The sequence below is a fragment of the Pinus tabuliformis genome, chromosome Q (assembly GCF_031772625.1).
Source record: "Pinus tabuliformis cultivar Carrire ecotype Pingquan chromosome Q, CPIR1, whole genome shotgun sequence".
Taxonomy (NCBI): domain Eukaryota; kingdom Viridiplantae; phylum Streptophyta; class Pinopsida; order Pinales; family Pinaceae; genus Pinus; species Pinus tabuliformis.
In genome coordinates, this window is record NC_142296.1 from 1209463314 (window position 1) to 1209486529 (window position 23216).

At 39.0% G+C, this 23216-nt stretch overlaps 1 protein-coding gene across 1 annotated transcript in view; it reads left to right on the plus strand.

Moving 5' to 3' along the window:
- The window catches only part of LOC149224131 (uncharacterized), a 43647-nt gene that overhangs the window by 18070 nt on the left and 2361 nt on the right, over positions 1 to 23216 (plus strand). The window lies entirely within an intron of this gene.

A 23216-nucleotide genomic window follows, 5' to 3' on the forward strand; every position in this document is an offset into this window, starting at 1 on the left:
AGGAAACCCGACAGATAGATAAGCAGGAACAACTCAGTCTTCTTCAAAATCCTTCTCTGATTAGACTCCCAAATTGTAACTCGAAATGAAGCTCAAATTGGAGATCTGGGTGATCCCCACTCTAATCCACAAATTTGCTGTAGATTTGCTCACAATTGATGTTGATGAAGCTCCGTGATATTTCTGGATGAAATCTCTTCAAAAATGGGTTGGGTTTTCGTCCAACACACACAAGGAATGCAAGGGTTTTCATCCTAGGGCTCTCTGAAGTTGAGAATCACGTTCCCAAAACCTCTTAAACATAAAATACTTCAAATCCCCGATATATCCAAATGACTTGCTCCTTCTCCTTTTAAGGATTGGATGGATCTCTCTTCAGCCTTCTCGAAGCACTTTTATTTTATTATTTTATTCCCACTCTAGAAGCTTCTCCCTTATATTTTATTTAAGTGACTTTTTATTTTATTTTATTTAAGTCACCTTTAGTCTTGGAAAATGGTAAATCAACCTCTACAATCTCTCAGGCCACTGGAAGCCACTTTTCATCATTCCATCCTATAGATCTCTTCATTCTAGTTCCCTCGAGCTGTTACCTAAGGTGTTTCTCCAAATAATCCTTCCCATATGACACCTTTAGCGTATTTAATTAAAATATGCTGATAATATCTTTGTTTTACGGGAATCGTTAGAATGCTACAGAACCAAGAACGAACTGTGCGGAACTGACCTTGATGATGAAGTATAGTAAGCGAACCCCATAAAACTCCTCCAAAATTCTTCGGGCCCATTGATGATGTGATCTTGCTCCTGTGACCTGACTAACACGAGCTCTGGAAATCCACCCTAATTGCATCATAAGGGAAACCAGAAAATGGGAACATTACAAGATCCTATCAGATCGTGGTGTATGGTGATCTATCTGCCATCCATAGTTGATGGCAGCTGATCCAGAGCTGTCCTAAAGGGATCTTGAGTGAGTGCATCCGATGTCTGCGCGTATAAGCGGGGCACGTGACGATGCGATGCCATCACGCTGCTCCAAAAAATGCTCTAGTTAGAAAAACATTTTTGAGCCCAGGCTTGTTAGAGGTGAGCTCCAAGTGACCTGAATGTACAATCTGTAGATATCCTCTCTGATAGCTTGGTTCAGTCTCCATCTAGTCAACAAGTACAATTTGTAGATATCCTCTCTGATAGCTTGGTCCAGTCTCCATCTAGTCAACAAGTACATTCTGTAGATATCCTCCTTGATAGCTTGGTTCAGTCTCCATCTAGTCAGCAAGAGATGGTGTGGCATATCAAGGGAAAATTTGAATGGGGGAAGGTGCTCTGGGAGATAGTAATTGACTCTAGATGTTGAGACACCTCCGAGAACGAACCTTGTGCTTGGGCAGGGGAAGGATTTGAAGCAAGAGCCTTCGAGGAGCAAAGTGCAAGGTGTTAAATCTCTTAATACCAACCTAGATTTATTTTCTCACATCAATTTTTTATTCCCAACAATTTATTTAATTAACCAAATAAATTTTGAATTACCGAAAAAATAAAATCATTGGTATTTTAACCTCTAGAAATATATGCAGAGGAAAATAAAAATTAGGAGAGATTAGTCACACATTGCAACAAATAAATACCCATAACAATTGTTTGCCATTCATTAATATGGAAAATCAGGGTTTTCAACCCACAGAGAATTACAAGGAAAAATACATTTACTGGAACCTGTAACTTGGTCCACACGAGATGAATTCGGCCCCAGGAATTCAACCTCCTAGAAATCGACCTTTGAAGGAACTTGGCCTAGGGAAAACCCAACAATTTGCTAGCAAATCCACCTTGCGCCTTCCCTTTGTGTTGCCAATGCACCTCAAGAAATTTAGCCTCTAGCACCCTCCCTTTAGCAACTCAGCCCTGCAATATCAACAACTTGGCCTCCTGGATATGCCCTCAAATCCCCCTGTAGTCTTCCTCTTCCTCCTCTGTGCTTCATTCTACTGAGCCACTCGCACTAGAGGAAATCATTATCTCTTGTTGTCTCTACTCTTTTGTGTCTTCACTTTTTCCTTAGGCTTCGTTTTACATTCTTCATTAAACTTAGATCCCTAACCCTAATCTCCCTTCTAGAAGATCTTGGAGATTAGTGGCTCAGATCATTTGTAAGTCACTTAAATAATTAGATTATTTATCCTTAGAAAACGACTTAATAGTCCACAATAATTAATTAACTTTAATTATTGTACTTTTCCTAAGTTAGACTTAGGAAATAAGACATAAATCACTTACTACACCAAGAAAGCACCTAAAGAGGCAATAAATCATCTTCTACATGCTAAGACACCAAGCCTATGTAGAAGACCTTCTGAAGTTACTATAAGCTTCAACACTCCCTCATAGCAAGGAAGGGATTCTCCACCACCCCTAGCGTATCTTGGTACTTCAAAAACTTCTATTTCACTAGAGGCTTAGTGAGAATATCTAACACCTGCTCCTCTGTGGAAATGTACTGCAATCTCACATCACCGATTTGGACCCTGTCTCTGATGAAGCGATATCTGATCTCGAGATGCTTGGACCAATCATGTAACACAGGATTCTCAGATAGCTTAATGCAACTCTAATTATCATAGTGAATCATTGTTGGCCCCATCTAAAGATCAAATAATCTTCCAAGCATCTTGCAAAGCCATGCTACCTCACAACTCGCTATACTCACTGCCATGTACTTTGCCTCTCTTGAGCTTAGTGCCATTGCCTGCTGCTTCTTGTTGTACCACGAGATCATGGTTTATCCCAAGCTAAAACGACATCCAGACGTGGATTTTCTATCCACAACACTCCCATCCCAATCATAATTGTGTACGCATGTAGCTCCACTCCACCAACTCTGACATATCTTAGTCCAAAGTCCATCGTACCTCGCATGTATCTTAGCACATGCTTCGCTGCCACCCAATGAACCTATCTCGGCTCCACCATGAACTGGCTGAGTGTATTCATAACGAAACAGATATTTGACCTAGTGTTGATCAGATACATCAAGCAACTTATTAGTTGCCTGTATTGTGTGGGTTCCACCAACTCGCCTTCAAAAGCACTTAGGTTCTTCAGGTTAGTGATCATTGGTGTAGACACGGGCTTGCAATCCTCCATCTTGAACCTCCTCAAGATTTTAACTGCATACTTGCCCTGCCCAAGGAAAATCTCTCCTTGCTATTGCCACACCTCCAATCCCAGAAAATGTAGTGCATCAAGTTGATGTCTTTCACCTCGAACTCTGAAGCAAGATTTTCCTTGCACATTCCTATGAGCTTCTTCGTTTCTATGAAGAAGAGATCGTCCACATAAAGTACCAAGATGAGTGGCTCACCCTCAACAAGTACATAGTACAAGTTGGAGTCTGCCTCGTTCTTGATGAAGCCCAAGCCAAGAAGATATCCATCAATCCTTACATACCATGCATGCAGAGCCTGCTTCAGCCTATAAAGAGCCTTCTTGAGCCTGGATACCTGAGACTCCTCCATGCACCTCAAAGCCTTGATGTTGCTCAATGTACACCTCCTCCTCAATTGCTCAGTTGAGGAAAGCAATCTTCACATCCATTTTATGTTAGCACAATAAAATATCAATGCAAGATAAAATGCTTTCAAGATGTGTGATCATTTATTACACAAAGCATTTAACGAAAGAATATCTTGCAAAAGGAAATTGATTAGAATTCTACTTGCAAAATATTGATGAGATGATACTTGCCAAAACAAAGTATTCAATTCAACACATATTCATAAATGACAAGTGTATGGATTATTTGCAAGTAAAACAATAAGATTTGTTTAATATGAAATGCATCTAAACTAGATTGGATGCAATTATCTTGGTTACTTTTAAATTCTAAATGCCTAATCTAGGTGAGAGATCCTCCTCTTGAACTCTTACCAAAAGGAAAAAATTGGGGACTGTAAGAAAGAGGGGCTGAAGGCACGATGGTGTCGTTAACGATACCCTTCCCCTCAGTTTTACGAGCTAACATGTGCCTTCGTTCCTATGGGGGGGACAAACCACCTCTATAAGTGTAGGGCCGTACACTATTTACCTTGCTTCGTACCAATTGGAAGAATTTTCCAAGAAAGCTTTTTTCTTATGATTTCTATCAACCGAGCTGATGCTTGGAGGCTAATTAATTAAAATGCAACTAAATTAGAATGCCTAATATGATATGTAAGTGAGTTTGCAAGTAAAATATGGAATTGCTTTAAGTAAATATGCTCCAAAAAATCACTTGTATAGTTTCTCAAGTAAACACAAGATGCATAAACTTCATGAACAATTGAAATTGTGAGTTGCTAAAGATAAATGATGAACCAATAACAAGCTAAAGCAAATGAAGCTTGAAGTTTGTGAGTGACTAAATTGCATGTAAAGTAAATTGCAATGCTCTAAAAGATGAACTTGAGATTTGTACTCACAAAATCTTTGCAAAAGGAACTTTAAACTTGAGAAAAGATGATTAGCTTGACATGTAATTTAAATGGTTGCTTTGAAAGATTAACTTGTCCAATACACAATGCTTCAATATTCTCAAAATGGAAATGTGGTATAACAATAAAGCATGAATTACTTAGACAAGTGCCAAACTAAATGTATCGAAGTTTGCTAAAGAAAATGAAAATGATTGCACAAAATAAGAGTGAATTGCTTTGCAAATGAAAATGTAAACTTGAAACTTGTAGCAATAATGATAAGTAGAGCAAGTTTAAAGCATGTAGCAAACTTGAAGAAAATGAAATCAGTGTTTTAAAACTCCGATTCTGACTCTGACTCGGCCGAGGGTCGACTCCGACTCCGACTCCGACTCGGTATCGACTCGGCCGACTCGATTTCGATGACTCGGTCGTTGTAAAAAATACATTAAATATATATATATATATATATATATATATATTTTTTTTTTTTTTTTTTTAAATAAAAAATAAAAAATAAAAACATAATTTTAAAGATTTTCATTAATGTTTCCAAACATGCAGCATTAGAATATAGATAGAAGACAACATATGATCAAAGTAGGCTCATGAATATATCCATTATATCAAAAATTAAAATGGCACCCAGTGCATTGTCCAATACATACATGATGATGATATAGAGATCAAAACAAAAACACATAACCAAGGAGGCTAGAAATGGCCTCTACAACAAAAGTAAACTGTGACTAGTACTACTGGCTGGTGGCCATTGCTAGAGGAGCCAAGATCATCTAGATCAACCACTGGTAGCATATCTACATGCTTCATAGTTTGTAACTCATTTTTAATCTTGTACCCTCATTAATCATCTTAGACCATCTCACCAAAATGGATGTTAATAGATGTATTCATGAGAAGAACTACAAAAGCAAATTGTATGTGACATAGTCTACAGATCAAGATATAGGATCCCTAACGCCAAACTTCTACATCCACATCTACATGCAGTCATGACAGACCCATCTACACTCCATAGAATATTTTGTGGCTATTCTCTAGTTTTAGGATCCCTTGGGGCAACTTCAAGTTTGTTCCCATCAACTTTGTAATATGTATAAAGATAAACTGCCATCTTCCAAGAGAGAATTGCACCTATAAACATTCTAACTAGGATCACATGTCTGATCAACATTTCAATTTCATGTGCCCTCTTTATTACATGGTTCTTAGATAGTATAATTGTTTACTTAGAAATTCACACTGTTCCTTGAGGAATTTTATACAATGAAGGCAACAGATGTCTTGCTCTATTCTTACAGGAGATTTCATGTTCTTGGCAAAAAGTCCACAACATTAGATTTTATCAAATTGCCAGAGCCAGACTCATCACTTTCTATTTTCAAGCACTAAATGATTCATGCCACAAGAAGCCGAGTGAACAAGTAAACAACCTGTGAAAACAGTCAGCTAATGTAGAATTCATGTGTCCACCAGCTTTTAACACAAATCTCTTCACCAAAAGCAAGTAAAAAAAGAATCATTGTTTTTTTGAGTTTTTAGGCCACTGTTATCAAGCCAGCCGGGTTATTACAGAGCTAGCTGAGTTGTTAGACAACCCGATCGACTCGGTAATAACCTGGTCGGCCGAACTGGTTTGATGGCCGAATCGACCCGATGAGGGCTTGACTCGGACCAACTCGGCCAAATCGATTCCAAGTCGGCCAGTTCTTAAAACAAAGAATGAAATGCGATTTGTGTTGCTTCCTAATTAGAGCTTGCATATGTGATGTGAAAGCAAATGGAAATGTCAAAGCCAACGAGCCAATCTACCCACAAATTCTTTCCCTAAAATGGAGAAATAGGGATGCCAATGGGTAGAACCCATACTCCCACCAAAGATAAATTTTATTATTTTGGTTTACAACAATGGTTAGAGCCTCTTGGAGGGTTGCCGCAGGAATCAGTGAGAGAATACAACGTGAAAGGAAAACTCTGCAAGAACAAGTATTTTCAAAAGATTAGGTCAATGAAATTCAAATAATGATGAGAGCCCCTTGAAAACAATTCCAAGAGTGGATTGGTCTCTTGAAGATTTCCCCTCACGCTTGCTAGTTGATTCAACAATGATCCTCTACAAAACTTCCAACACACCCATTAGTTCACATGGATTAAATCAATAAACAATGGCAAAATAACTCTAGAATTTGTATGAAAATAGATAGAGTTGTCTAGCCTAGAGCATATCAAATAACCAATTGCAAATGTAAGATAACTATACATCTACAATTCCATAAAGCATATGAGCAAATGAAATATAAATCAAAGGCACAAGTAGAGATATACCATCAATGAACCAAGCAATGCTCCAATGGAATAACAATCATGAATGAACCCCAAAGTCTTTTTATTCAAATGAAGAACACAAGTACATAGAAGCAGAGCTTCCCCAAGCACAATAACTTGTTGCAAAGATACATAAGTGAGAGCACAAAACTCTTATTATATAGAAGTTTGGAGCCAATCCCAAGGCAAATGGTGACAATCCCAAAGCAGCTTCATGCAAATTCGAATTTCCCAAGTGGCATCAAGGATCCTTCAAGCAAAATCAAATTTCATGATGAAATGACAAGTGTATATGGGTGGGAACCAATGTGAGGACAATTTCCCACAAAAATCTCCACCGAATATTCTCCCAAGTCCTATCAAATGTTCATTAACTTCACAAATTCGAATTTTCCAAGTAAGCACCTTCCTCATTTATTGCCAGAAATTCGATTTCCTTAAGCACATGTCATTTCCTTGATTTTATGAGTCCACATCACTTTGGGACTTCACTTTAACTCCTCCATGATTTTCCACCTCATTTACACATCATTTAGCATGTGTGGATATTTTTTTTTTCTCCATTTATTTAATTGATGGCTTAATTTATTGCCACATTTTCCAATAAACTTAGGAAAAGTGGGTTTTGATGGTTTAGAACACATTTTTAACTCCTCAAAGTATGTCTTAGTAGAAAGTTGAGGGTGAGAGGTGCAATTTTTATTACTCATACCTGATACAACTTCACATACCTGATAGAAGAAATTATTTTACATAGAATATGAAGAGGAGGAAGAAAAGGATCAAGAAACGTCAAAAGAAGAGGATATACGCCAAGACCCCACCCCAAAGAAAGAAGAAATGAATCAGACCATATCTTGTAAAGCATTGGCAAGAATTACCACTCCTCAAACTCTCAAGATAGAATGACATATCAAGAAGAAAAATGTGCAAGAAGTGAAAGATCACATCGAGAAAGAATAAATAAATCCAACCATATCTTGTAATTCATTGGTCGAAATTACCACTCCTCAAACTATGAAGATCGAAGGACATATCAAGAAGAAAAATGTTCAAGAAGTGAAAGATCACATCGAGCATCAAGAAATGAATCCGACCATATCTTGTAAAGGATTGGAAGAAATTACCACTCCTCAAACTCTAGAGATAGAAGGATATATCAAGAAGAAAAAGGTTCAAGCAGAGAAAGATCACATGGAGTATCAACAACAAGTTCTCCAACTTTTAAAGGATAACGCCACTCGACGCAAAATCAAACAAAACAACAGGTAGATCAACATCGTAGTGAAAAATGTTTTGATGTAGGTGATTGGGTATTTTTATGGCTACATCTCAAGCAAGCTACTTATGAGAAGGAAATGTTGGCAATACTACATGCACTTAAAAATTGGCGACCTTACCGAATGGGAAGACTCTTCAAGGATGAGGATGTGGAAGCATTGTTTTGTGCTATTTCTATTATCCAGCCAGATTGGATAAACGAAGCAAGGGATGAAGAGAAGAAGGACGAAGAAGTATGGCCACTCAATGTTACTTGGGAGCGGGAGCGGAAGCGGGGAGCGGGAGCGGAAGCGGGAGCGGGAGCGACTATTTTCAGAAGCTCCCGGTTTGGGAGCGAATCCCGGAGCGATTTTTTAAAAATATATATATTTTTTTATATTTTTTAATTTTTGATACATATATGTCAACAAAAACATGTAGAATGATGAATTAGATATAAAAAACATAAAAAAGCATAGATTGAACCATATAACAACAATCATCTAGAAGTTATAATCTTCATCAACCACGTCCGCAAGTTAGTAACATAGTAACATACAACATATTGAGTCTCATGATTCATCAATCTTAAAGTTTCAAGCTTTCAAAATTCAATATATAACATTTATCATCATTGATCACCAAAGTTGTACTTGTAAGCTAAGTGTAACCATTACAACAAATAATATCTAACATGAAATGAAATGTTATAAAATGAAACGAAATGAAACAACTTTCAACTTTCATGAAGCATCATATTCATAATTCATTACTAATGAGTTATAATTGCCAACTTCAAACTTAAATTGTCATATATTGTTTAAAAAAATATCATAATAAATATGAAAGAGTCAATAGTTATAAAAGCTACTAGAAACTAGAGAAGAGAAGTAAATCTATTATCTATTTCTTATGCTTGGGCCTCTTGCCACCACGAGAAATGTCTAATTTTTTAGTCTTGTTGCAAAATCAGGATCTTTGTCATTAATATCACCCTCCAAGCATTAATATCCAGAGGTATCTTTGTCATTACCTTTGTATCTGTATAGGGATCTTTGTCATTAATATCACCCTCTAAGCATTAACATAAGATAGAAAAAGCATAGCATGTCAAGTCAAGATTTTGTTTGAGTGATGCGTACATTTTTAGAAGGGTCATGATAGAGGAGTTCGACAACCAATGTCACTAACATCAAGGTACATAGAGGGATTGGTACTCTTGATTAAATATGAGTTCCATACCCTAATACATGACAAAATTCAATGGAAACATTGCAATCCCCCAATCCTGAAATCCTGAAAAACTGATAAGTCTGCTGGATTTTGAATGAAATCTAAAATTCTACTTTCTCCATATGAAATCCAATGAGGACGAAACCACTCTCAAACATCCTGAGTCATTTCATGGTAATGTTAAAAATTTAAGTAAAAGGATGAAAATGAAAATTAAAGAAAATGTCACTTTTACTTTAAGAATTTAACATTACCATGAATAGCATATCAATACTAGGGCCTAGACTTGATCATTAAGTTGCCCCACTCAAAAACTATTTGTTTTTTTTCAAAAAAAATTGCATTTCGAACATTACTACAAAAAAAAAAATGCAAAAAAGGCAAAACGCTCCCGAAAACGCAGGGAGCGAAATTTTTTTTAGGGAGCGCGCTCCCGACGGGAGTGATTTCGGGAGCGCGCTCCCGACCCGCTCCGCCCGGAGCGCGGATCGGGAGCGGGAGCGAGGGGGGGGGCGGCGCTCCCCCGCATCACTGTGGCCACTTATTCAAAAGTTGCAAAAGATCCCAATTCAGACAATATTGCCAGAAATTGAAGAGGAAGGAAAAATCATATTGGAACTTGGAGTAGTCACAGAAACAAGAGCCCGACAACTACAAAATCGATCAATTCCAGAGTATCTCATCAAGTGGAAACTTACCCGTTGAAGATTCCACATGGGAGGACAAGAATTTTATACAGAAGCATCCAGAACTACTCAAGCATTGAGGACAACGCTTTTTGAAGGGGAGGGGCATGTTAGGCCCCTATACTACTAGTGTAACCCCTTATTGTTATTAGTACAACCCACTTATTATATTGATGTACCCATGTAGTGCCCATATTGTTACTATTGTGCCACATAGAAGCCCACTATTGTTATTATTGTGCCCTTACATTATTATTGTTATGTCGGCTCTGATTATGTTATGACCCCTTAGACTCCTATATATAGAAAGGAGGTCCTTTCATTTGAATCATCCAAGAATTGCTCATTTATGTAATGTAAAGGAGGTTGCCCCCTCGAAGAGGCTGAATTCTAAGGCGTGGATCTCTCTTTTCTATTTTTTTGTGAGCTGGTTTCATAACAGAGGGTCTAGGAGGCCGAATTTTCTGAAGGAAGTTGTGTCAGGATTGCTGGTGGAAGAAGGGTAATTCCCTTACAATAAATTTTCCTAGATTTTCTTGCTATTTGGATTGCCAGTTAGGCATCCATAGATGGTACTCAGATTTTCACTGCTGCATAATAATAAAAACCCTCACTGCTGCACTGGTTTTCCCAAGTTGGGTTTTTCTAGGCACAATCGTCCAAAAGTTACCCTGTCATTTTTATTGTGTGTGTGCTAGAATTTTCTCAGTTTCCAGCACTATTATTTCCGCAGTATTTTATTTGTGAAGGCTTGCAGTTTGATTTATTTGATATTTGCCTTAGCCGATAAATTGTTAAAATAATTATCAATTAGACTAGTGATTCCGGTAGGCAGAGGGAGTTGCAACAACTCAGTTTTTTGCTGAGTAGATTCTTGGTTGGACGTATAGGGTTTTGCTACAGGTTGCAGATGCAAAATTTGCGTCGGGTGGAAGAGAAAAGCACACACAACAGAAGGATAATTTTCGTTAGGAAACTTTGAGTCTCGAAAGTTCGAATTTCCAGTTGCAGATTGGCATTAGCAGCTAGTTGAGCCACGCATTCTAGAAGGTAGTGCGAGTAGTAGACCAGCAACCAAGCACAAGGAATGAGGGAGTTTGCAACAATTTCAAAGATGGCCACTGCAGGGCTTAGAGATCAGGATAGGTTGGATGGAGCTTCCAACTATGTCATCTGGAAGACTAGGATGTCTTTCCTTTTAGATGAATATGGTCTGAAAGCCTACATTGATAATGTAGTGCAGTGCCTTAGGATGCACACCAGCTCAAGTAATATAGGAAGGAGATGGCGCAGACGAAGCGTTTGATCCTGGATGGAGCCCGAGACCATATAGTCTTACATATAATGGCCAAGGGAACGACCAAAGAGATGTGGGATGCTCTCTCCACCCTATACCAGGGTACTTCCGAGGAGTGGAATATGTTCCTGGAGGAGAAGCTGAGATGCATCAGGATGCAGAAGGGGGAAGGCATAGATCCTTTCCTCACCAAGATTCAGGAAGTGCAAGAACAACTTTCAGTTGTTAGGGCAGCGCCTCAACCTTTAGAGTTAGTATGATTGGCACTCAATAGTGTCTCAGAGAATTGGCAGGTCTTCGTTCAAAGTATATTGGGCAAAGACACGCTACTAGGATGGGATAGAATGTGGGCCGATTTGCAGCAGGAGGAGTTGAGATGAGATCTATTTAAGAGCTCCATCAGTGGGAATAGTAGCAGTGGACAGAAGGTGGTGGAGGAGGAGGAGAATGTGGCCCTAGCATCTAAGGGTCCCAGTCAGGGACATGGGGAGCAGAGAAAGAAGAAGGACCTATCTAAGGTTAAGTGCTTCTAGTGTGGCGAGTTTGGCCACTACAGTACCTTGTGTCCTCTTAGAAAGAAGGACAAAGAGGAGAAGCAGGACCAGGCAGTAGCACATGCTGAGATAGATATGATGTCCTCTAGGTTGGAGGAAGACTTCGCTATGATGGCCCACATACCTCAAGGAGTGAGGTGGGGTGACTTGGACTTGTAGCCCCAAAGAGCTATAAAGATGGGCAGGGCCCTTGAGGAGTCCACCTCATGGATCATTACTTGTCTACGGGGGCCCACCATGTTCAGTAGCAGGATGGATCAGTGTCAGAGGTGCAGTTAGTACCAGAGTGACAGTTGCAAACTAGTAGCAGTGAGATGCCGAGGAGCGCAGTGCTGACAACAGAACAGGTGGCTTAGTGCAGAGTTGGCAACAACGCAAATTATTCAATGACAGTATGTATGCTAGTAGCAGTCAAGACTCGGGAGACAGATGCATCATACTGAACACAGTTGATTCAGTATTTTGGATGCTTTTCAGTTGCAGATGTTGAAGTTGCAACGACAACATAGTTGCAGTATTGGCAATAGTACAACAAGGTAAGCAACAACACAAATGCAACATCAAAGTTGCGCAGTGGTTGGTGGGCGGTGGCATGCAGTCACAGTAGCAAACATCAACAACGTGATATGAGGTGATATAGAGACAAGGTGTGCAACACTAGAATACATTCCTCACTAAGAGGGAGTGTTAGTTTTTGTAGCATCGAATCTGTTCTAGCCACAAAATTTGGTGGAGAGGCTAGAATACATGAGATCTCCAAAACCTAGAAATTGTTTCTAGAAATTCCACCTAGAGATGGCTTAATTAGATTATTAGCGGATTTTTAAATATTTCCTAAGTCGAAACTTAGGGAATATGGTAATTAAGTCAAAGTGAGAATTCTTTGGAAACTCACACAGATCAATCCATAAATGATCTGAGTCATCGATTAATATTTAATTTTGGCCATTGGAGTCCCAACAGGAAGATATAAGAAGGGATCGATGTGGTGATGGAGAATGCACCAGAGTCACTTGGAGAATTTGATTTTCCAGAGTAGCAGCAGTCAGTTGCCGGAGAGTTCGAGCTTCAGTGAGGCAACAAAGATAGTGAGGGGCAGGGACAGTGATCCGAAGGAAGTTTTCTAGATCCGAAGAGGCAACAACAAGAGGGTCGAGTTATTCCCAATGAGGCAGCGCAGAGGACTGCGCAGTTGCTTTAGAGAAGTAGTTCGATTTGCTGGAGAGAAATTCATTCTCAGTTCCAGAGGCCAGGTAGAGGGTCCAGAGTGTCGGAGAGGCGATTTCCTCAACAGAGACAGGCAAAACAACTTCATTAGAGGCAGGTTGGAGGCTTGACGTCATAGGGTCTGCGTAGAGCAGCGTAGAGGCTGACGCAAAGGGTCTAGGAGGTCGAGTTTTCTGAAGGAAGTTGTGCCGAGATTGCTTGTGGAAGAAGGGTAATTCCCTTAAAATAATTTTGCCCATATTTTCTTATTGTTTGGATTGCTAGTTGGGCATCCATAGATTGTACTCAAATTTTCACTGCTGCATAATAATAAAAACCCTCAATGCTGCACCGATTTTCCCAAGTTGGGTTTTTCCGGGGACAATTGTCCAAAAATAACAGTGTCATTTTTATTGTGTGTGTGCTAGAATTTTCTCAATTTCCAGCGCTATTATTTCCGCACTATTTTTCTCTGTGAAGGTTGCAGTGTGATTTATTTGATATTTTCTATAGTAGATAAATTGTTAAAATAATTAACAATTATAAAAATAAATTCCAGTTGCTGTAATAGGATTCCAGTTTTGGAAATTTCACATTAGGTAGTGATACAAATTGGAAGAGCGCCTTTGGGTGCTGCTTTAGTTTGGGGTCAACAGGCATTTCTTGGTAGCATTGAGCTCAGTTGAGGTAGAGGACATGGTGACCAATCTAGCTAGTTGTAAAGCCATTTGGATTCAGAAGCTACTCACAATATTGTTTGGTTAGAAGCTTGAGTCGACAATGGTCCATTGCGATAACCAGAGTTGTATCAAACTCTCAGAGAATCCAATTTTTCACGATAGGTCAAAGCATATTGAGATCAAATACCACTTCATCATAGACAAGGTGCTGAATAGAGCAGTCAAGCTCCAATATATTTCTATAGAGGAGTAATTGGCAGAAATTTCACCAAGCCCTTGGTGAAGGGAAGTTTGTTTGGTTTTGGGACAAGCGTGGAGTGGTGGATAATACCTTCCTCTCTAAAAATGAGTGTTAGTGCTTGTAGCTCAGACAAGTATTTCCATGAGGGTGTCTACATATGGAAATCATCATTGAATGAATCCTATGCTTTTTCTAGAAGTTCACTAAAGTGAACATGTACTTAATTAATGAATTAATAAAGTGAACACTTTTTTATTAAAGTGTTTTTTAATTAAGTGACTAAAGTCCACTTAATGATTTAATTAAAGGAGAGGCATTGATCTCATGGTTAGATATTAACCATTGAAGATTAGGTTTTTGGCTCATGTCAAAGTTGTAAAATAATGAGAGGGCAAAGGACAAAGACACACTGAGAGCATTCATTTCACAACTTATGTGAGTTAAGGAGAAAATCAGAAATTTGATTTTCAGCCTTTGGTGAGGAGTTTCAATAGTAGTTAAGCAAGGAGAAGAGTAGTCATACAACCCAGAAGAGCAGGCCATACAACTATTTGTACGTATTAGATACAGGCATACAGATTGCAGAGTAGGACGTATGGATTCTGTACAACCATATGGATTGCAGAGTAGGCCTCTCGTTTGGTGCAGATCTGCCTTGATTTTTGTGCAGGTTGAAATTTTTCTAGCTTGGTTGTTCATTTTTTAATTTCTCATAGCCATTTTCCTTGTAAGGGAGCTCTTGTAACTTCTAAAGATATTTTGAATGATGAATTGATCTAGAAGTGCAAAAATAATTGGGCACTGTGTGAGATAATTCCAACAAGTAGCTAGATCTGATCTGTTTGCTTAGATAACTGGTTTTAGGATAATTTAACAAAAAATAGAAGTAAAAGAATAGATTCGCATACACAATACATACTTATAACCTAAGTAACTAGATTCCCTCCCCCCCCTCTATGCGTTACGAATTGGACACGATTCTTGAAGGACACGTGTCCAATTCAAGGCATTTGTGTGTCCGAAAATTGGGATTCGTGTCCCACGAGAATCAAATTCGGTCCCATAGTGAATCCTGATTTTTAGACGCGTGTTTGGCAAAAAGGGACCCGTGCGGTTGCTAAAAGGTCGATTTGGGTCGGTTTTCCTCACTTTCCTTTGTGGCTTTGGAGCTGTGGTAGTGACCAACAAAGGGGATTGGCTTGTTTTGGAGGTGATTCAAGCAACAGGTATGTGGATTTCTCTTCCATTTTTTTTCTATTTTTGCTACAACTGTGTGCCTGTCATTTTGTTTACATTTGTTATTTATTTTTACAGTACTCATGGTTCAATCAAGGGCAGTAAGGAAGGGGAAAAACAGGGGAGGAATATCCCCATTGGTGATGCCTCCCTTCTTTCAGTTTCATCAGGGTCTGCTAGTGTTCTGTCTATTGGGAGCGAGGTAGCAACAACAACTTCAAATGTTGAGAGAAACATCAATCTATCAAGACAACAAGCTCAAGAAAGTAAATATCCCTTGTGGAAGTATATTACAAGAAATCAAGGGCCAAGCATCAAGTTAAATTGGAAATGCAACTTTTGCAACACCCAATTCAAGAGCACCTATTTTCGTGTGAAAGCACATTTGTTGGGGTTACCATCTTGTGGAATTGGAGCATGTTCAGGAGTGACTGCATCTAAGAGGAAAGAATTAGAAAGAGAGGCCAATGTTGATGTGGCAATGGTGGCTGCATCATCTAAGAAAAACAAGGATGAGGATCCCCTTCCATTCTTGAGGAAAAGCAGTGCTAGTTATCTATTTGGGAGTTTCAGTGGAGGTGTAGGTCAAGCAACGAAAAAGAGGGCACTTGGTCCAATAGACAAGATATTTCAGCAAGAGAGGCGAGAAGAGATTGATATCACCATTGCCTTCTTTTTCTATCTCAACTTCATATCATTTAATGTTGCACGATCACCTTTATTTATTGAGATGTGCCGAGCTCTAACTCAAGGGGCTCCATCGGGGTATGTGCCTCCTGGGTCAGAGAAGCTTAGAACTACATTGTTGAGTAAGACAAAGAAGGAGGTGGAGAAAATGCTTGAGCCTATTAAATCAACATGGCCAACATCTAAGGTTAGTATTGTATCTGATGAATGGATAGATGCAACAGGCCATCCACTTATCAACTTCATGGTGTCTTCCTTGACCAATTTTCTTGAAAGCAGTGGATGCTCTTGGAAAATACAAGGATGCACAATATATGGGTGAGTTGTTCATTAAAGTTATTGAAGATGTAGGTGTTGATTCTTGTGTGCAAATCATTATAGACAATGCACTTGTTTGCAAGGTTGTTGGCATGATTGTGGAAGCTAAATATCCACAAGTATTTTGGACACCTTGCATTGTTCATTCCTTGAATTTAGCACTTAAATCTATTGCTTTTGATGTACCTTGGATTGGAACTCTTATTGAGGATGCATGGCATATCCACAACTTTGTACAAAATCATACCAATGCCCTCACAATCTACAAAGAGTACACACATCTATCATTGTTGAAGATTGCAGATACACAATTTGCCTCTGCATTCATCATGCTGAAGAGGTTGAGGGAGGTCAAGACCACTCTTGGGGCCATGGTTATTTCAGAGTTTTGGTCTTTTTGGAGAAAGACAAATCAAGCAACCTCAAAAAGAGTCAAGGATACAATGTTAGATGATGCTTGGTGGGAGAGGGTAGATCTTACTATTAAGATCATGGACCCTATCATTGCTCTATTGTGATTTGCAGATGCAAACGAATCCATCTTAAGAGAGGTTTATGAGGGATGGGATTCCATGATTGAGTCTGTGAGGACCATTATTTTTCAGAGTGAGTGCCCTAAGTATGAGACATTAGCGGAGGCCTTCTTCACCACCATACAGGATATTCTTGTCAGCAGGTGGGACAAGAATTGCACACCTTTGCATTGCTTGGCTCACTCATTGAATCCAAAATACTACAGCCATGAGTGGTTGAATGGTGGACCTTCATGCAGATTCCCTCCTCACATGGATGGTGAGATTTCACCGGGGAGGAAGGATGCATTGAGAGGGATATTTTAGGATAGAGCATCACTTGATGAGGTGGAGGATGCCTTTGCAAAGTTTTCCATGGTCATTGGGGGATTTGTAGGCTATGATGTTATTAGAGATAGGTGGGCTAAAAAGCGCTATTCTTGGTGGGCAACTCATGGGGCAACATGCTGTCCTCTATAGTAGTTAGCCATGGGGCTCCTCTCTCAGCTTACTTCATCTTCTTTGTTGCGAGAGGAATTGAAGCACATATGGGAATTTGTATAGTTTGAAGAAGAGTAGGCTTAAGCAGTCCAGGGCAGAGACAATGGTGTATGTGCACACCAACCTTCGTCTTATTTATAGGCAGAGGGATGAATGGTTGAAGGGAAAGACAAAGATGTGGGATGTCTTTCCTAATGACATGGGTTTGGACAACAGTGTTGAGTTGGCATTGGCCAACTTGGATCTTGATGACCCAGTGCTAGAGCTTGTCACTTTTGATGATGATGATACTCTTGGGGTGCCATCCTCCACACCAATAGATGCAGAGATTACATTGGATATAGAGGAAGATGCAAAAGAGAGCAGTGGTGGTACTGATGTTGATTGTGATGTTGATGACTTTGAGCGATAGGCAGCACTGCAACAACCAACAGCGTATGAAGTTTTACAGTTCTAGGTTCTAGTGTCTACCTTGTTTTGTATTTGCTATTTTCCATTTGCATTCCTAGTGTATGTGCACACCAACCTTCGTCTTATTTACAGGTAGAGGGATGAGTGGTTGAAGGGAAAGACAAAGATGTGGGATGTCTTTCCTAATGACATGGGTTTGGACAACAGTGTTGAGTTGGCATTGGCCAACTTGGATCTTAATGACCTAGTGCTAGAGCCTGCCACTTTTGGTGATGACGATACTCTTGAGGGGCCATCCTCCACATCAATAGATGCAGAGATGACATTGAATACAAAGGAGGATGCAAAAGAGAGCAGTGGTGGCACTGATGCTGATTTTGATGTTGATGACTTTGAGCTATAGGCAGCACTACAACAGCCAACAGCCTATGAGGTTCTACGGTTCTAGTGTCTACCTTGTTTTGTATTTGCTATTTTTCATTGGCATTCCTAGTAAGGAGTCCTCTGGACTCAGTACCTATGTAATACATTTTGATTTTGATGACTTAATGATAAAGCTGCAATTTATGGTTAATTTCTAGTTGTAAAGTTGTATCAATGATAAATTATGATTGTATGCATGCAGCATAATGTTACAAACTTGCAATGTACTTGTATGAATCTATGATTGAATTTGTTACTTGTATCATCATGAGAATCTGTGTAATATCATAATATGATGTATCTACTAATTTATATATATATATATATATAATTTTTTTTAGATAGTATATAACATGTCCTACGTGTCCTGTTCCTGGGGTCTCCATGTCCCATGTCGGACTCTCGTATCCCCATGTTCTGTGTGTCCTGTGTCCCCCTGTTAAGTGACTTAGCATATAACATTCTCTGGGTTTGTGTGGGATAGATGTGATTGGGGATCCAATGGATTGTAATCTCTGACTTCTTTCTCACTACATATAATTCTGTTGCTATGAACACTAGGAACATTCTATGGCAGGTTTTGGGTGACTTAAATGATACAAATGGTGACCATGACCAATTATTGATTTGTCCCTGGCTCACTTCATGTCATTGTTGCCCCATATGGGTGGAGTGGGTATTCCAGAGTACACTTGAAAAGTAGATCTTCTTTTGCTAGAGTTACGTCATAATTTATTTCTTCTCCAATATTCTCTTAGACTTATGCTTAGATAAGATAAGATATATATTTTTCCTGGGACATGTCTACTGCAAATCCTAATTGGATGCAATTACATGGCGAGTCTTTGAAGTCCCATTGGCCATTATTCTTATCACACAGGCATTAATACAATCCCAATGCCAAATGATTTCAAAATCAGGGTGAGGAAAGTCTGAGATGTGGTTAAGCTTCCATTGCAGCGATATCTTCCATCCGCATGTGCATTTTTCCTTCTGAACTGTTATTAAAAGAGATCTCAGAGAAATGTTTTCATAGAAATGCATCTCAACAGAAATGGATCTGTTAAGAGGGTGAAAAAAAAAAAAAAAACAGATGACAATGTGATTACTAATTTGATCATACAAAAGTGTCCTGCATGATGCATGGCCCTTTAGAAGAAGCCAAATTACTATGAATCACACTAATCATAAAGCCAAACATCTTGGCCAACTACCTAAGGGCACAAAATAGCTGTAGTCACCCTGAAGAAGAAAGGATCACGTCAAGTGATGGGGAATTCACACACCGCAGTGAAGAACTGGTCTTAACAAATTAGATAGGTGAGCCATTACGTTGATTTAATTTTCAGGTGTTCTGATTTGAAAATTAAAGCGAAGAATGAGTTTGTTCTATCTATTACTTTCACTAAGCTAATGTTGAAAGATATATTCTTGACCTTTCTATGATGAAGTGAGTCTGAGTGCATATGTGATTGCAACTCCTGCTGTCTTGGCGTAAAAACGTTCTGGTATAAATGCATACTGAATATTTGTCATAATAATATTCATAATCCCCCTATTTATCAATCTATCTATACATGTATGTCTATGCATACTGGTAAAGAATGCTTGCTTTATTTTGATACATATGAAACAGGTACCTTGTTTAAAATAAAAAAACTAGAACTGTGGGATATTATACTATAAAAGACTGCTCAACAAGTGGCAGTGAAATTCAAATTACATATGGAGGACTGCTGAGCAGCTCATTACAATATAATTATTAAATCACAGAACCATTCTAGTTCTGCCCCTCTATCCTGAGAGCTCTCAGCATTTGGGACAAAAAGATTATGATGATATATGAAGTACTTATAGAAAATTCCTAGAATTTTTATGGCTTTACAATACATTAACAAAACTTGTGATAAACAGAACAACATGAATCACCCAGCTGGCAGCCATCAGGTGCTGCTTCACACCCTTTTGCAACCTTGGGAGTCTTGCTTGAACCACTGTTATTTTCTGCTTGCTAGCCGAGGTGAAAAAAGTACCTGGGCTGTCCAGACTAACTCTAGAGATAGGTAAAGCTGCCATCTTGAGAGTTTTCAACTCAGCCTCCAAAGCTGAAATTTTCCTGAATTGAGATGGCAAAACCCAAATATTCATATTTTCATTGGAACAATTTAAAGGCATCTGTTCCTCTAGTTTAGCTTCCCCATCCTTAAGCTCTGCAGAAAGCCTCTGAAACGACATTCAAGTTTCCCCATCCGCAGAGGAGTACATAAACTCAAGTGCAGGAACCCAACAGTGAGGCACCAAAATTAGATAATGGTTTGAAGAGTGCTAACCTGCTATAATGGAAGATCACATACTCATCAGTGTTGAATCAACTCCAGAAGGCAGCCCATGAAATACAAAGCCCAACCCCCGACCAGCTTCAGAAAAAGGCGAAAAAGGAGCCACTGCTACCCAAAAACAGAGCAGTAACCCAAGTCAAGGTCACCGAAGCACCTAAAACCCCCGGTAGACAAAGACCATGCAGCACTGAGATGCATGACCAGCCGGACCTCAAATCAGGCACGCAGCAAATTCATGTCGACAATGCCTGAGAGAGCCCCTGATCCAGGGAATGTTTCCACAAGGAGAGTTGAAAAATGAAGCTCACATTTCTACCCCTTCCTGCAATATAAAACCCACATTGATTGGATGCCATTCTCGGGAATGGTAATTTCGTTTGATGCAAGGAGGGGAGGGACATGTGAGAAGCGGCGAGGAGTCTCTTCGGTCCTCCAACGTTAGTGCACTCAGCAATACTTTCATGCGGATTTGATAACCCATTACTTTACCAAGTGTTATTTTGAATCTTAAGGGATGGTTTCCCATGTGACCTCACACTTGATCACAGTCACCTGGTTTCTTTGAGTCCGAATTCAGCAACCTTGAAATTCAACAAGAAAAATTTTAGTAATAAAATTCGACAGGATATAAAATTTGAAAAATCTGCACATAATAAAATACATATTATGAAATTTAATACACATTATATGCATATAAGAGCTATGAAAATAAAAATGAAATTAGAAATTTAAATAAAAAGAAAACTAAAATTAAAAAGGTAGATAGTTAAAAGATATATATATATATATATGGAGGGAGGGAGAGAGATTAAAATACAAAATATACCAATAACAAAAACAAAATGTAAAATTATATAACAAAGTATAAATATACATAATTATTAAAAGATATATATATATATATTACATAATTAAATTATAAAAGTACTTAATAAACTAAAATATACAATGAAAATGGCAGAAAATAGTGAATCATGGCTGCGGACGAACATTAGCACCTAGGTTCTCAGAGAACAAATCTGAGAATGTCTTGCTTGCATTCAAATGTCTGCTTTCAGTAATGAAATCGCTTGCTGCTTGGTTGGAGGGTCGGATTCTGGTGTGCAGCACTGAGTGGTAAAATGAAACCATATGCGGAGGGAGGCGGAAGTTTGCCTCGTTTGTTCCTTTTTAATTAGTTGTTAACCTTCAAAACGAACTCCAATACAGATTCTACCAAATTACATGAATTTTATGCAGAATTTATTTGAGATTGATTTCTACCAAGATTCTGCTTCAAGCTCACTGAACCTGAAATGATTTTGTTTGATTCATCATGAGATTTGGCGAATTTTGAATTTTGATCTTGAAATTCACAGAATCCAGTGACTTAGCAGTTGATTACTAGTGACCCCACTTTTTTTTGGGTTGCTTGAACTGCTAACCAGTCGGCTTCGACATTATTGTCCCTGAGGACATGATAGTAACACAATTGTGAGAAAGTTGTGGCTACTTTTATGGATACAATGTATTACAGAAGCCATCCTGATTTCTGTGGAGGTGCTGCCTTTGATCATATGTTTTGATGAGTAATAATGAATTGCCAATCACAATCAATTGTAGAATTTTCGTTGACTTCACGATCTTCAGGGCTTGATATAGCCCATAAACCTCCACCAGATTATTGGTTACAATACCGAGGCTTGATGAATATGTAGCTTCAGTGGTTCCTCCAGGGTTATAAATCCACCCCCCCCCCCCCCCCGTGCACCTTCCACCCCATACAAAACAAGGAACGTGTTTCTAATTAATACTATTATTATGTTTATATTATTTGCTGAGTTGAAATTTATGATGTTAGTGTTGTATATGTAACGTTTGCGATAAATTATTCTCTCAAGAGACAAAGTAGCCTATCGATCCCCGTAGGCTATAGTCCTTGATAAAGGGGAAAACCCCAAAATACCCAATGTTTGGGCAAGTTTTGGGGCAGCTGGGCAAAGAAACCCAAAGTTGGGGTTTGGTGTGAATTTTACTCAATCAATTAAGGAGAGAATCCCCTCTAGGAAATCTATAAATACAAGAGGGTTGAATTCATTTGGATCATCATTGGATTGGATCATTTATCTCTGTTTTCTTTGAGCTTGAGGCTTTGAGGGTTTTAAGACCCCTTCCCCTCTGTCAATTTTGGTGGTGAAAGATTCTACCCTAGTTGACTCAATTTTAGCTTTTTTCTTTTTCATTCTGTTCTGGCACAGCAGGAGAATATCTTCCTGAAGAGATCGAATCTTTGGCCAAAGTTTGAAGCAGGATCAAAACCATCTGGGACAGCGAATTTCTTAAGGTCCAGATCGAAGGGTATCTGTGGTTTTTCTGTGTCCTGTATTTGACAGCAGAGTTTCCAAGAAATACAGAAACCTTCTGTGATATCAAGCTATCTGAGGCTGATCCAGTGCAGGGAGGGGCCCTGAGCAAGTTTGGTGCCAACCCTGATAGAAGAACGAATTATCTGAACCAGTACGGGTTTCCTGAGTGCCATCCGAAGTTAGTTCAGTGGAATTCTGAAATACCGAAGCCCTCTTGGCAGAAAGCCAAGTCATCTGTTCCAGTACGAGGAATTCCTGAAGTAGTGCAGGGCTATCCAAAGTTAGAAAAAGGGAGTATTTGAAGTATCGAGACCAAAAATAGACAAAGTCCTGGAAGTTTTGTGTGTGGAATTAGGGCAGTCAAACCATTTCGGAGCAGTTGAATCTGCGGAATTGAGAATAGTGTCGTATTCCCTGTATATTTGTGCGAGAGGAGCTGTTTCTCATCTTCTAAAGAAATCTGAGGACCTGAACAAGACTTGACAAT